This window comes from Schistocerca piceifrons, chromosome 11, assembly GCF_021461385.2.
Source record: "Schistocerca piceifrons isolate TAMUIC-IGC-003096 chromosome 11, iqSchPice1.1, whole genome shotgun sequence".
Lineage (NCBI taxonomy): Eukaryota > Metazoa > Arthropoda > Insecta > Orthoptera > Acrididae > Schistocerca > Schistocerca piceifrons.
This window is the reverse complement of record NC_060148.1, coordinates 12,012,385-12,027,178: the sequence shown is the minus strand read 5'-3', so window position 1 is coordinate 12,027,178 and position 14,794 is coordinate 12,012,385. Positions and strand designations below refer to the sequence as shown.

The window sequence follows — 14,794 nt, the reverse complement described above, 5'->3', positions numbered from 1 at the left end:
AGCTGGCGAACGCAGGCACGGAGCTGTTTAAAGGCTACGAGGTGCTCCAGGGAAGGGTGCCGCTCATGCCGCCGTAGAGCTCGCCGACTCTCCTCAATTGCCTCAGCGACATCCGGCAACCACCGAGGGACCGCCTTTCGCCGGAGGCACCCTAAAAAGTGAGGGGTCACGTTTTCTGCCGCAGTAATGATTGTTGTAGTCACCTGCTCGACCGTCACATCGATGTTACTGTGTGGGGGAGAGTCAACGGTGACCACAGAGGTGAAAGTTTCCCAGTCTGCCTCGTTTAAAGCCCATCTGGATAGGCGTCCGTGGGCCTGACGCCGGGGCAGTGACAGGAAAATGTGGAAGTGGTCACCACCACACAGGTGGTCATGTGCTCTCCAGTGGATAGATGGGAGACGTCCTGGGCTGCAAATGGACAAGTCAATGGCCGAGTAACTACCACGAGCCACAGTGAAATATGTGGCGGCTCCAGTATTTAAGAGGCAGAGGTCAAGTTGTGACAGTAAATTTTTGACATTTCTGCCTCGGCCAGTAAGCACAGTGCTACACCACAAAGGGGTTATGGGCGTTAAAATGTCCCAAAAATAGGAAAGTTGATCAACCAGTGAGCTAACACATTCAGGGGTACTCCACCATTTGGAGGAAGATATACAGGGTATTACAAAAAGGTACGGCCAAACTTTCAGGAAACATTCCTCACACACAAAGAAAGAAAATATGTTATGTGGACATGTGTCCGGAAATGCTTACTTTCCATGTTAGAGCTCATTTTATTACGTCTCTTCAAATCACATTAATCATGGAATGGAAACACACAGCAACAGATCGTACCAGCGTGACTTCAAACACTTTGTTACAGGAAATGTTCAAAATGTCCTCCGTTAGCGAGGATACGTGCATCCACCCTCCGTCGCACGGAATCCCTGATGCGCTGATGCAGCCCTGGAGAATGGCGTATTGTATCACATCCGTCCACAATACGAGCACAAAGAGTCTCTACATTTGGTACCGGGGTTGCGTAGACAAGAGCTTTCAAATGCCCCCATAAATGAAAGTCGAGAGGGTTGAGGTCAGGAGAGCCCGGAGGCCACAGAATTGGTCCGCCTCTACCACTCCGTCGGTCACAGAATCTGTTGTTGAGAAGCGTACGAACACTTCGACTGAAATGTGCAGGAGCTCCATCGAGCAGGAACCACATGTTGTGTCGTACTTGTAAAGGCACATGTTCTAGCAGCACAGGTAGAGTATTCCGTATGAAATCATGGCGATGAATCGAGGAAGTAGAGTACATACTGACGAAACTAAAATGAGCTCAAACACGGAAATTAAGCATTTCCGGACACATGTCCACATAACATCTTTTCTTTATTTGTGTGTGAGGAATGTTTCCTGAAAGTTTGGCCGTACCTTTTTGTAACACCCTGCATATTGCTGACAGTTATTTCCTGTGTCGTCCTTATTCCGACAGCCACAGCTTCAAGAAGGGTTTGAAGGGCACAGTTTCACTACAGACTTAGTTTAGGACATAAACACAAACTCCACCTGACACTCTTATAGTCGCTAGGGTTCCTGTAATATCCACTATAGCTGCAGAGGGCAGAGGTCTGCATTGCCGGGAAACAGGTTTCCTGGACGGCTATGCAGAAATCACATGTGAAGCTTAACAGTTGCTGTAGCTCAGAAAGGCGGTGGAAAAAAGTGACGCAATTCCACCGGAGGATGACATCATTGTGAAACTGGGAAGGCACGGAACATTCAATGACCTCAGGGTCACTTGCTGCCACCAACTCATTGGCTGAGCAGTCTATATACATTGTGTCTGAGGCTCCGGCAAGATCTAGGCCCTCAGTGGATGCCAGAATCTCCACCTTATCACCAGACACAGTGCTAGAAGGTAGCGGCGGTGTGGGTGCCACCGCAATTTCCTTAGTCTTAGGGGTCTTCTTTTTGGACTTTTCTCGCTGCTCCTCGGGTTTCTCTGGCCGGGAGGGCTTCACAGATTCAGTGTACGGGACTGAGGACGATCGTGAAGCCCTACGACCAACTGCTTTTGGGCACTTCAGCCACTGGAAGGCGTCATCTTCCCCATTAGCAGAAACCTGGGAAGGGAGTGATCCGAGGGACCCGTTCCTGGCAAGAGGAGCCGAAGAGGACTTACGCTTCTCTGGCTGTGAAGTGGGGACTTGTGTCCCTGATGGCTAGGGGTCAGTGTTCCCAAGTTATGTGGAGGGGGGGAGGGGATGCCCCCCACCATCTAGGGGTAGGTGTAGCCTTCTGGCTCTGAGAGCCGACTGGAATTCGTGGAACTGACGGGGCAACAATTGTTCTCGTAGTGGTGGCGTATGAGGAGATCGTAGCCAAAGGATGTAGGTGCTCTTTTCTCTCTTAGCCTCAGTGTAGGTCAGTGGGTCCAGGGTCTCATATTCCACGATTTTCCTCTCTTTCTATAAAATCCTGCAGTCTGGCGAGCAAGGTGAATGATGCTCTCCACAGATGACACAGACGGAATGCGGGGCACACGGATTATTGGGATGTGACTGACATCCACAATCTCGACATGTGACGCTGTAAGTACAGCGGGAAGACGTGCGACCGAACTTCCGGCACTTAAAGCACCACAGTGGGGGAGGGGTACACGGCTCGACATCACAGTGGTAGACCGTCACCTCGACCTTCGCGGGTGAGGTGTCACCCTCGAAGGCCGAGACGGAGGCACCGGGTGGCAACCCGATTATCCCTCGGACTCCAAAGGGTGCGCCACACGAACGAACACCTCACCCCTCTAAACTGGTGCACAGCTCGTCCTCATACTGCAAAAGAAGGTCCCTGTGGAAGATAATACCCTGGACCGTATTTAAACTCTTATGTGGCACGATGGTAACAGAAACATCCCCCAACAAGTTACACACACACGAAATCCGTGACTGGGCAGAGGATGCTGTTTTTATCAAGAGTGACCCAGATCGCATTTTGGACAAGCCCTCCACCTCCCCAAACTTGTCCTCTAAATGCTCTACAAAAAAACTGTGGCTTCATCGAAACAAAGGAGTCCCCGCCAGTTTTGGTACACACGAGGTACCGAGGTGAATAAGGTTTACTGCCACCCTTAGCCTGGTGATCCTAGGGAGGGGAACGATTTAGGGTCATACTTCCTTGCATTGCACTGACACGTAGAACGCTTGGAGACTGCTGGTGTTTGATCACGAGCAAGTGGTGACGTGGTACGCTTCATCACGTGTCATCCACCCTGATGCCACCCACTCTGACCAGGGCCCTCCCCACGGGCACCACCCAGCCGCAGCAGAGGCCACCTGGCAGGACGGCCATTGCCGGGAGTCCCGATGCCCCAGGGTGATGGGCATCTTCTCCTTGGCATATGTGGGGAGTTAACAGAACAGGCATCAGAAGAGCGATGCCTGTGTGGTCAGGGGGCTACAACCGACAGGGTACACGGTGGCCCCACCACAACGGACTGGCTACCGTGCCGGATACGAGGTGCAAAGAAGTCCACGGACATCGTCGGCACAAAAGGCGACACTGCACAGTGCACTGTGGAAAACCGACCCAGGAAGGTGTCCTCCTCGCCCGAGAGACGGAGAATGAGCTGGACTGCAGTGCGACGATGAGAAAGTGGGCTAAAGATATCGAGGCACGACGGACACGATACACCGTGTAAGGCGCCCTTCCCCAAATGGCTCTTCGGTAAAATTTACAAAGGTGGAGGTCAAACCCGACAGGGGACCATCACATCGAGGTCGAAACGTGTGACGTGCCTTTTAGTCGCCTCTTACAGCAGGCAGAAATACCTTGGGCCTATTCTAACCCTCGGACCTGCAGGGGGTTTGGTTTGAGAAAAAAATGATGCAAAACCATATGAATCACAAGGGAATAACTTTACCACAGTGTTATACAGAGGATCAATTATCTCCAGTTAATGATACTAAAATGAAGGAAATTTTGCAATGGGACCCACATAAGGGATCTCACAGCAGATAGAAATTTTGGTGAATCGCAAGGAAACGAAAAGGCAGGGTCAGAGGTATTTAATCCATTAGGTTCTGTGTCCTCATTTGAGGACAGCTATTTTTCCTTTAGTTACGGCAATGAATTTTGTAATCTTACATGCCTGGAAAAGTCAGTGACAGTGGACAGCTACACTAATAATGTAAAAAGTGAGTCTCATCTACGAAATTATTAAATTACTTCATTTCATCGGAAGTGTCTAATGAAGTTAAGTTGGCTTGTGTCCAGTGTACAGTAAGCATTTCATTCTGTTCCTCTTCTTTAACACAAATAACTAAGTCTCTTAATTATTTATATAATTAAAATATAAACTCAATTGAGGACACTGGGAACTGTTGTTATAAATTTATGCTCATAGGAGTAACTCTAAAACTGAATATATTTTTATAACTTCCAGATGTGTTAAAGTATACTGATGGGGAAAAAAAACAGAAATACTTTTGAAACTTCATAAGAAGAAGCAGACTACCTTATGTCAGAAGAAACTTATGTGACATACAAGCAGTACCACCGAATTTGATGATACAAATGATGAAAAGGTGTTGATTCAGACGTAAATATCTGGTGCTCGAGATATTACAGGTGCTGTTGTAATAGAAAGATACGTGGATGATACCATTGGGATTAGAGGAAAGAAGTGGTACTGGTAACTGTTTACCAAAGCTATTGAAATGACTCATGTAAATACATAATGTCTTTATAATTAACCAGGTCATTGAAAAAATTTTACAACCATGAAACACTGAACAAGACATATAGCCGTCATGTAATTGGAAAAGGACTTTATGACCGAACTTCACCACTAAGAACTACAACATCCATCATTTCATCACAAATGAACAAGCTACCAAGCTTCATGTACGATGGGAAGGGGTGATTTCATCTCAAATCATACAAGTGATGTCAACTTTTGGTAACGAATTTCTCTCGAAAAAAATATATATTAGACCTCTACATCATAAGTGTTACGAAATACAGTAGGCCTATTTTTGTTTTATCTTAATTTTCATAAATGGTACAGCCCTTTGAAAAATATATATTTTGTAAATAGCTCTTAAAACAGCAGAGAACATAAAAATGTAACTAATAAACCAAAAGTACTGGAGACCTGGCAGATGTTTTGCATTAAAGCTCCCTCTTAGTGTGTCTACATTTAGTTGACTCCCACACACTTATGGGCTTCCTTTCACTTACAAATTTAAGACGAAAATACGAAATTTAAGATAATCTTTCCACTTGCCCGCCCCCAATTTGAAAAAAAAGTCACAGAATGCTATATGCTATATTCTCTGTCATATTACCAGATACTACTGATGTAATTATAAACAGTATCTTCTCCTCTTAAACTATCTTTATTACGTAAATATTTATTACATAAATATTTATTACTAAAAATGTAAACAGTTGCATTTTTATCAGTTTTTATGAATTATTTACTCAAAAACCCCCATCCAAAAACTTTTGAGAATTACACAAAATATTGTTTGGTTAATGTGTCAGTAGTCTGTTGAAACACAGTGGGAAATATTTTTTAGTGTAGAGTGTTAAAATTTTTCAACATTCCCCATATTTCCCTTCACTGAATTTCTAGTGTAAAATAAGCATGTTGACAACACTGTTTCCAATGCTCTTCCATTAAAAACAAGTGAGAATTTGCATATAAACCATTCTGCATCAAGTTGTGTGTTCAGTTTGAACTTTTTATTAGATACAATGTCAGTGAGGAAATACAGCTGTGAAAGAGTGAGGTGTGTGGATTATGAAAAAACCACAATAAGGTGGTGTTTAAGAAAAGTGGAAACCACTTCACAGTTGCTGCAAATTCATCAGAGGTATTGCAGAAACATCTCGGTCCTCACGTAAAGGTGTCAGCATCACATCTGTTGCGCAGGAATTGCTACACTCACTTCAAGAAGAAATTTAGTGACAACACACCTGAACAATCACCATCACCCAGATTGTGAAACTGAAGTAGAGAGCGCAGATGTTTATATTCCTGGGTGTGAAGCTGCTGATGCGTTGAGTGTTAGCATTTCTGTGGTAGCCCCTACTATATCCCCCCCCCCCCCTTAAATGTCCAGGAAAGGCATGGCCGGAACTTGGATGGATGACCATCCGGGCCACCAAGCGCTGTTGCCGTTTTTCGGGGTGCACTCAGCCTCGTGTTGCCAGTTGAGAAGCTACCCCACCGAATAGTAGTGGCTCTGGTCAAAGAAAACCATCATAACGACCTGGAGAGCTGTGTGCAGACCACATGTCCTTCCTATCCACATCCTCACTGAGGATGACATGGCGGACGGATGGTCCTGATGGGCCACTTGTAGCCTGAAGACAGAGTGCTAATGCCCAGGAAAGTTAAGAAACACAAGAAGAAAATAGTATGTAAAAAGATAAGTGGAAGAAATTGAAACAAGTTTTACACAACCAACATATTCAAACCTTTGTAAAGGGTATAATGTAGATGCACTTGGTGCAGAACCTGAATATCATGATATGTGCACAAAATGTGATGTGTGGTTTCAAAAATTAAATACTGCTATCTCAGCAGCCACCTAAACTGAGAATGTATAGTTACTAACATTGATACCAGGTAGCTACTCTAAGCAGCAGATGCAGAAAGACACACCCCCTTCCTCACACTACTTGATTTCAAAAGCTCATAAAATACAGAATGAGAAAGGTTTTTGGGCATGCCCGTATCCTTATTGTGGGCATCAATTGCAAGATGATATGCTTTACTGTTGCTCTCGAATATTATCTAAGTGATGAAAAAGATCGCAGCAGGCAAAGTCCTAACCAAGCTGATGTTATTTCATTAGCGAAAATGGTAAAAAGGTTAAAAGCATAAAAAGATACAGGACAAGATCAATACAAGAAGCATTTCTCCTAATATCTATGAATTTAAAAATTGGTCTCTCAAAATTCTACTCCTTACAACCAAATTGGGTAAAATGCCAAGGGATAACAGAAGCGTCCAGTTCCATCCCTCTGCTTCGACCAATGACGTCACCGATATGGCAGAAACGACCATTCACAACTCCCATACCGCTCCTATGACATCATCGTGTAAATATGACAAGAAACACGAAAATAGATTGAAAAACCACCAAACAGATATTCCTCGAAAAATATAATGAAACTAATGGGACAAGCGATGGAAATTGGGGGTTTTTGGGCGGGGATAAACATAAACACATGCCACTATACCAAATGACGAAAAACACTAAAATAACAAGACCCCACAACCTTCCCAAGTTCCACTACACACCAAATCCATTGGAACAACCAATACCGCACTATAAATCTCTAAACTTTCACCACCACCACACTTAATCCTACCACAAAAAACCCTAGAAAATCAAAATTGGAGTCTAACACTTCCCTCGACCTGTTATCCTTACGACATCTCCACATATAGCCATCCCTGGTCCGAGATGCTGGAACTTTAGCAAGCCTCATTTCTTCACGACACACCCAACATTTGAGACAACGCACTGTCCCCCTCCGACAACCTAAAACTGTTGACCTTGCCAGTCATATCCATACCCACCAAAGACAAAAACAAAGCAATTTACCAAAATTCACACACGACGAACAGAAAAAAACTACAATAACGTCGACATAACAAAACCAAAATCGTTAACTCACTGAAAAATATTCCGCTGAAAGCACAGCCACCACCGATACCACACAAGTGCACTGCTACCATGAAAATGAACCCCATACGTCACATAACACGCTACCCACAAACACACCACCAGAGAGAACCATCGACTGCAACAATACGCCACCTATAAACGCGCCACACATGCAAACTAAACCAAAAACATCATTTAACACACAACACAAACACACCACCAGAGAGCACAATCAATCGTATGAAATGACACTTACAAACACGGCACGCTCACAAACTAAACTCCGCACAGTCGTGACGTCACACGCCACAACAGCCTTACGTCACGGGTCAAAGCGGACGGGTGGAATCAGACGCTTCCATTGACCCAATGTCGGCCTGTGGAGGAAGTATGCACATGTATTTACTACATACATTTGAAACTTATTTGTTTCGCCATAAGCAGTGTCACAGGAAAGAAGTACACCGAGATGGACCTGATGCTTTTGTGTATATCTCAAGCACCACAAGATAAACGTTGGCTGTAGAAGTGTGCAATGTGTCCCGGTACTGAAGTAATGACTGTTTAAGCATTGTCCTTCAGGATACTGACAATGAAGGAACTTACGCATTGTGTGAGGGAGGAGAGTTGGTGGAGAAGACAGTAGAGTCAGAGAAGTTTGTTACAGAGGTTAGGCAGTGGGTGATGAAAGGAATAGCTCACCATCATATCTGGTGGATTCAGAGACAGGCCACAGCAGAAGTAAAAATCAGCCACATCCCAGAACACTGACACAGTAGTTCCTCATCTCAACTTTGCTGAGAACTGTTCTGTTGCTTTGCACAACAAAATTCAAAGTTACCACCGGCACACGTCACATATCAATATTGACAGTTTCGCTATTGTCAGTGGCGATCTCATTCGTGACAGTGCACATGCATGCTATGCTGTCAGCACGATAATGACATAGCATCTAGAGGCCATGCATTACCTAAAGATGTGTATGTGACTGATGGTGCAGCGTCTCATTTCAAAGCTTTATCAGCTTTTTCAACACCACAGTACAGGAATTAAGACAAAAAAAATGGATATTTTCAGCAATAGATCATGGAAAAAGTGCATGTGATAGTGTAGGAGGCCTCTGTAAACATCTTGCAGCTCGATTTAATCTCCAGCATGAAGCTGTTGATGTTATAATACTATTGGATTTGCAAACATTATATCAACATTAGTAACAAACATAAATGATTAATAGAAAATCTCATTTTAAAGATGTGAAACAAATAGTAACAAAGAGATAGAGGGGCTAGCCAGTACTTACCTCAGCTCAGTACAGCCGACAGATACACAAAACAAAAAATTTACATTCCTAGCTTTCGGAACTTTGTTCCTTCATCAGGGAGGAGAGACGGGAAAAAAGGGGAAGAAGGGAAAGTGGATTCAGTTACTCACAACCCAGGTTATGAAGCAACAGGGAAAGGTAAACCGGGAGGGTAGCAAGGATGGAGGCATGGTTGTCAGAGGGAAGCCAAAGATATTCTATACTGTGCCAGCTTCAAACCAAAGAGGATGCATACAGAAGTAAAGAGGTATATAGTATTTGGTTTGAATCTGGCACAGTACTTACAGTGGAATATCTTTGGCTTCCCTCTGACAACCATGCCTCCATCCTTGCTACCCTCCCGGTTTACCTTTCCCTGTTACTTCATAACCTGCGTTGTGAGTAACTGAAACCACTTTCCCTTCTTCCCCTTTCTTCCTCTCTCTCTCCTCACTGATGAAGGAACAAAGTTCCGAAAGCTAAATGAAAGTACATTGACGGAATTCCGTTTAAAAAAAAAGAGAAGAATGGTCTGCTATGAAGCTTGTGGTCGCCATTCAATCAAGTTGCTACTGGATTGCATCCTGGAGTGGCACATACATTGCAAGAACAGTTCTCCAGGAAATGTGTGTGAAATGCAGAGACCACAGTATACATTAGTAGACTTTGTAGTGAGCCACTTCATTTCTTGTGTGTACGACAACCAGTGGTGGGTGGAACAGATAATAAGGGTCTGTCATGAGCTGCAAGATATAACCATCCCATTTCTGACATCTCATGCTCCTACTGATGCTTTCAAACGACCATTATCAAAAGATCAGTGTGCAGTTCCCATATCCCAAGTACTGCTCTTGTTGGGTCATCCTCGTCTGTGTGCAAATTCCGCTCAGCTGTAGAAGTTCAATGAATAGCATATGAAGAAAAAGAACTCTTTAACACTATGTCGCTGATTGTTACATTGTAGACAATCTTAATTAATAGAAAGCCGTGAAGAAGTAAAATTATGACAGAAGACAATAATAATTTCGGAATAATACCATTAAAAAGAAAAATGGATATAAATATCCTATATCTTGTTTTTCTTATCAAATGCTTTCGAACAAAATTATGAATTTTTTCCCACTCACTTATAATGTTGTAAAGTAATTATTTTGGTTCTGAAAGAACAGTTTTGCATGACATTTACTTAAATACTTAAACTGATCACTGATTTTAAGTGTCCATGACTTTATGACTTTTTCAGAGTAGAGCTAGGTCTACCTAAAAAATTTCTCACACTTTGTGCAGACAAGCGTTGCCCGAAGAAAAATGACCATGTTTATAATGTACCATGAAATGTTTAGAACCTTTAGGATGGTGGTTTTGGAGAAAATAACTTCTAAATAACCAAAAAAATTCAGAATATTTCATCTTTATGTACAAATATTTTGACAGTTTAAGAATTTCATGTATTAATTTCATAGCTGACAGTTAGCAGTCCGGGTATACAGAAGTGTCCGATTCCACCTGCCTGCTTCGACCCGACATCATCAACATGGTGGAAACGGCCATTCTAAGCATCTCCAATATGCCGCCAATGATATCACTACATACACATGGCAACAACCACAAAAATACGTATAAGACAATAACATCCTCCTCCAAAAAATACAATCAAACTAATGGGACAACCGAGGGATATTGGGGGTTTTAGGGTGGGGATAACCTAAATATAACAGTAAAATAAATAAAAATAAAAAATAGCACACCATGATCCCAAAACATACAAGACGACGAACCAAAAAAATAATTACAAAATCTACAGGAATCAGATACTTCCCTTTACCTATACAGGTAAATGGCAGCTGATTATAGCAAAAACACCAACGCCTACAGCAAAAACTATGGAAATTGGAATCAGACATTTCCCTTGACCACAGCTGACTGTACCAAAACACCTATACGTACACATAAAAATACAAAAATTGGAATCGGTCACTTCCATTGACCAACAAAACCACACCACCTCAAAAATTTATACATCCCTATGTAAATTAAAACACATTCAATACACAAAACATTACAACTTGAGAAAAATAGACCCAAAAAGCAATTACTTAGCACCAACAAATTTCAGCCGGCCATCCCAAACACACACACACACACACACACACACACACACACACACACACACACACACACACACACACACACACACAGAGAGAGAGAGAGAGAGAGAGAGAGAGAGAGAGAGAGAGAGAGAGAGAGAGAGAGAGAGAGAGAGGGTGGGGGGGGGGGGGGGGGGGGACGCCATCAAACACAAGGAGGCGACATCTGCAAACACAACCAACTCAAACTCAACTCCATGTCGTAATGACGGCGCATACCACGACACCCTTACGTCATGGGTCAAAACAGACGGATGGAATCTGACACTTTCGGTGACCCAGCAGTCCTTCCACTATATCATTTCTGAAGACAGTTAACATCCTGTGATTATTCATATTATCAAAATATAATTTTGAAATTCACAAAAAGTTACAAATTCTCATGGTTAAAAAAAAAAGCTTAGAAGTATGTATGTATGTATTAATCATGACACATAGTAATGAGAACAAAGTATTTATTGAAAATAAATTCAGATCTCTATCAATTCTGGTTTCTTTACTGCAATTTTCCCTTTTGTTATGGCGATTTCACAAATAATCTGATTTAGAGAGGTTTGCAGCATTTTAACAAATCATCAGAAAATAAAAATATAGTAGTTTTGGAGGGGTATCATGTGGAGCTTCAACATATATTTTGCTCAGCAAACTTTGAAATAGTGATGTCACAGATTCACTCTTGATGTGTATCATCTGACATTAAATCGCCCAGGGACGCTTTATATGTAAAAGGGATACTCAAAGATGCCAAATGAAAAATTGTGCATCCAACCCCAAAAATACTGCAGCAAATGCAGTCACATCATGCGTGAATCTTTTGAGATATTGTAGACAAATTTTGTATTTTGAAAGTAACATATACACAAGTGAAATTATTTATGTGAAAAGCTTTTTGTGGTTTTAAAATGGCTCTATGTTCAACAATACTAGAAATATCAACTGCATAATCAAAAACTGAATTTTTTTTAAATACTGAAATTCTTCATGTCGAGTCCCAACATTGTTAAATGAGGACAAGCCATTCTTTTAAACTAAGAGGGGAATCAAATAAATGTGATGAGGTTTTGTTAAAATGGTTCATAAAAGATAACATTAATTTATAGCAAGAAAGTTAAACGTAAAACAATTTGGGGATTAACAGGTTAAAGCAGTCGTATGTATTATCTTGGCAATAACCAGAGGATTTCACTACAAGGAGGTTGTTAATGTAACTGATGCATTTAGAAATATGGCCTACAACATGTCCTTAAAAATGTGTTTCTTCTACAGCCATTTGGATTTCTTTCCAAACAACCTGGTATGACAATGATCAGTATGACACAGAATTGCGCTATCAATTCAAATGAACTCCAACAGATTAAAACAGACCTAAGCTGCAACATACAAACTAAATTCGTGTTCAGAAGGACAAATAAGATATGTCATCCTGTTTTTTTTTTTTTTTTTTTTGCTCATAAGTTTGAAGATACAAATGAAAAATTGACCATAGCAACTGTTGTAGTTAGATGCAATGCATAACTTTTTTCTGTATAAAGTATGGAAAAATTATTGTACCTCTTTCGTAAAAATATTACTTGATGCTACATTTCACTTTACCACCAAGCCAGTCATGTAAATGTAACCTAGTTGTTACATTAGAAAGACAAATTCTGCACTGTGATGCAATGCCCTTTGAAAATAGTTGATTACAAACTGTTTAAGTACTAGTTTACAAATGCACATCACAGAAGTGGAACTACAGCCTGAAATGACATAAATCATTCAACATTCATAACATTATAAAATGTGACAATGACTATTTCTAACAGCTGGAAATCTAATGCCACCAGATAACTTTTACACTGACAAATAGTAAACTTACAAAATAAATTAAAAGGCAAGTACAGTTCAAATGATTAAATTTATATCTGCATAATCTTATCAGTCAATATGAAACCATGCTCTAGTAACCACAACTCTTGAATGGCAGTGTCTATTACGTTTGTCACTGAGCGTTGTTTGGCACCCATCTCTGGAAACGGGTGGATATATTTTGTGTTGGTCCGAAGTAATCCGACTTCTACCAATTCCTTCGCTCCTAGATATGGGCCATGTTGTGCTGCGTGCACACTATTGAGTGAGTCATTGGAAATACATTCAAAAGGCAAAGACCTGGGAGGCCTCATTCTTAAATCACACTTTTCGGTAAAACTTAATAATTTGAATATGGACAATTCCTGGAAAATTGTGCCAAATGATTAAGACGTTAGGTAGTTATCAACAAATCGTATCAAATGTATGTAAGAACTAGCTCTCTTCCTATGGGAGAACAACTTGCAAAGAATTTGCTTATAAACAAACAAGTAATTTTTTGTTGTAAGTCACAGAGCGTATGTGCTCGTGAAAGTTACTTATCTAGTACCTAATCGTTTGCATTACTTTGTATTTTTAATTATATGGCCTGTGCAGTAAAAAATATAAAAAATTTGAATCTAACGACGACACAGGAGAGAACCATCAAGATGCAAATAGACTCTTAAGGCACTCGTTTGTTAATTTTGGAATAAGGAACAATGCTTGAGCGGCAGATGAACGGCGTCAATTAGTTCAAAACTTGGACAATTCCTCCAATCTGTACGTAGTTCTTTGCTTTAAGAGTTAGAGGAGCTAAATTAGTACTGTATCACGTCAGAAAACCAGGAGTCTAGGTTCTCTATTACCATGTTCATATTCATGACAGATGTTATGATGTTGGATGTCCCAGCTGAACAAAACATTGCTGAGAGAATTATACACAGCGACAGGTCGGAGCAACGTGGAACCACTTTCTAAAGTGTTTCCGATTGTATTAAAAACTTCACTCAAAATAGACAGTTCATTGGATGGAAGCTACATTACACAAGTTCTCACATGTACAACGAGATTATGGCTATGACATAAAGACTATACTCACCGTACGCTAAATAGACAGCCTGTGACACAAATCCTGAAGATGCAGAGTTGAGTTGAGTTATCTTCTTGCATAATCAGTCACAACCAGCGTCCACATAATCTTCGAAAAAAGCGGTGCCTTGTTCCAAGTTTCGTACAACAGTTTACGACCTACAGTTGGTGCAAGTATTATCTACTCACGGCGTGACGAATAAATTACATACGAAGAAAAATGAACGGAGCTTACGATACCAACCCAAGAGTTAACACAAATAAGTAAACAAATACGCCATCTTGCTCATCCGTTGTCGCTGAGTTGTGCGCTGATACGTTGGCAACCATGTTGGCAACAGGGTGCGTGCGAACAGTTGCCGGACGAAGCAATAATGTAACTGCAATCATTCAATCTGTGCGGTCACTTTAAATTAAGCACACAACGACGACACGGTCAGTTCTCGGCGTCGGCAACGTCTTGGGTACTGCAAACCACCTCTGCTGGGAATAACTGTTATTATGCTCTAAGCATAAGCAAAATTTTTGAAACTGTTTGCTGGTGTTCTCTGCAATCCACAAATTTGAAGGAAAGCTTTTTGCATGCACTTTCTAATGTTAATCTAAAATACTTCTCATTATGAGAGATTCCTTGTACTACAAAAGCCATGTGCTTTTTGCAGTGGAATATTTACCTTTGAACCGTTGAATCTCCTCCACCAAGAAAGTCCATTAGAGGACGTATATTGCAGATTTGCCTGGATTTCGGACGTGATGAAAAC

General features: G+C 41.5%; 1 protein-coding gene across 1 annotated transcript in view; it reads right to left on the bottom strand.

Moving 5' to 3' along the window:
- The window catches only part of LOC124720451, a 381,758-nt gene extending 367,423 nt beyond the window's left edge, over positions 1-14,335 (bottom strand). Inside the window, exon 1 of the mRNA XM_047245803.1 lies at positions 14,044-14,335. The gene's annotated coding sequence lies outside the window, so the exon portion shown is untranslated. The remainder of the gene's footprint in view (positions 1-14,043) is intronic.
- Positions 14,336-14,794: the final 459 nt, after the last annotated feature.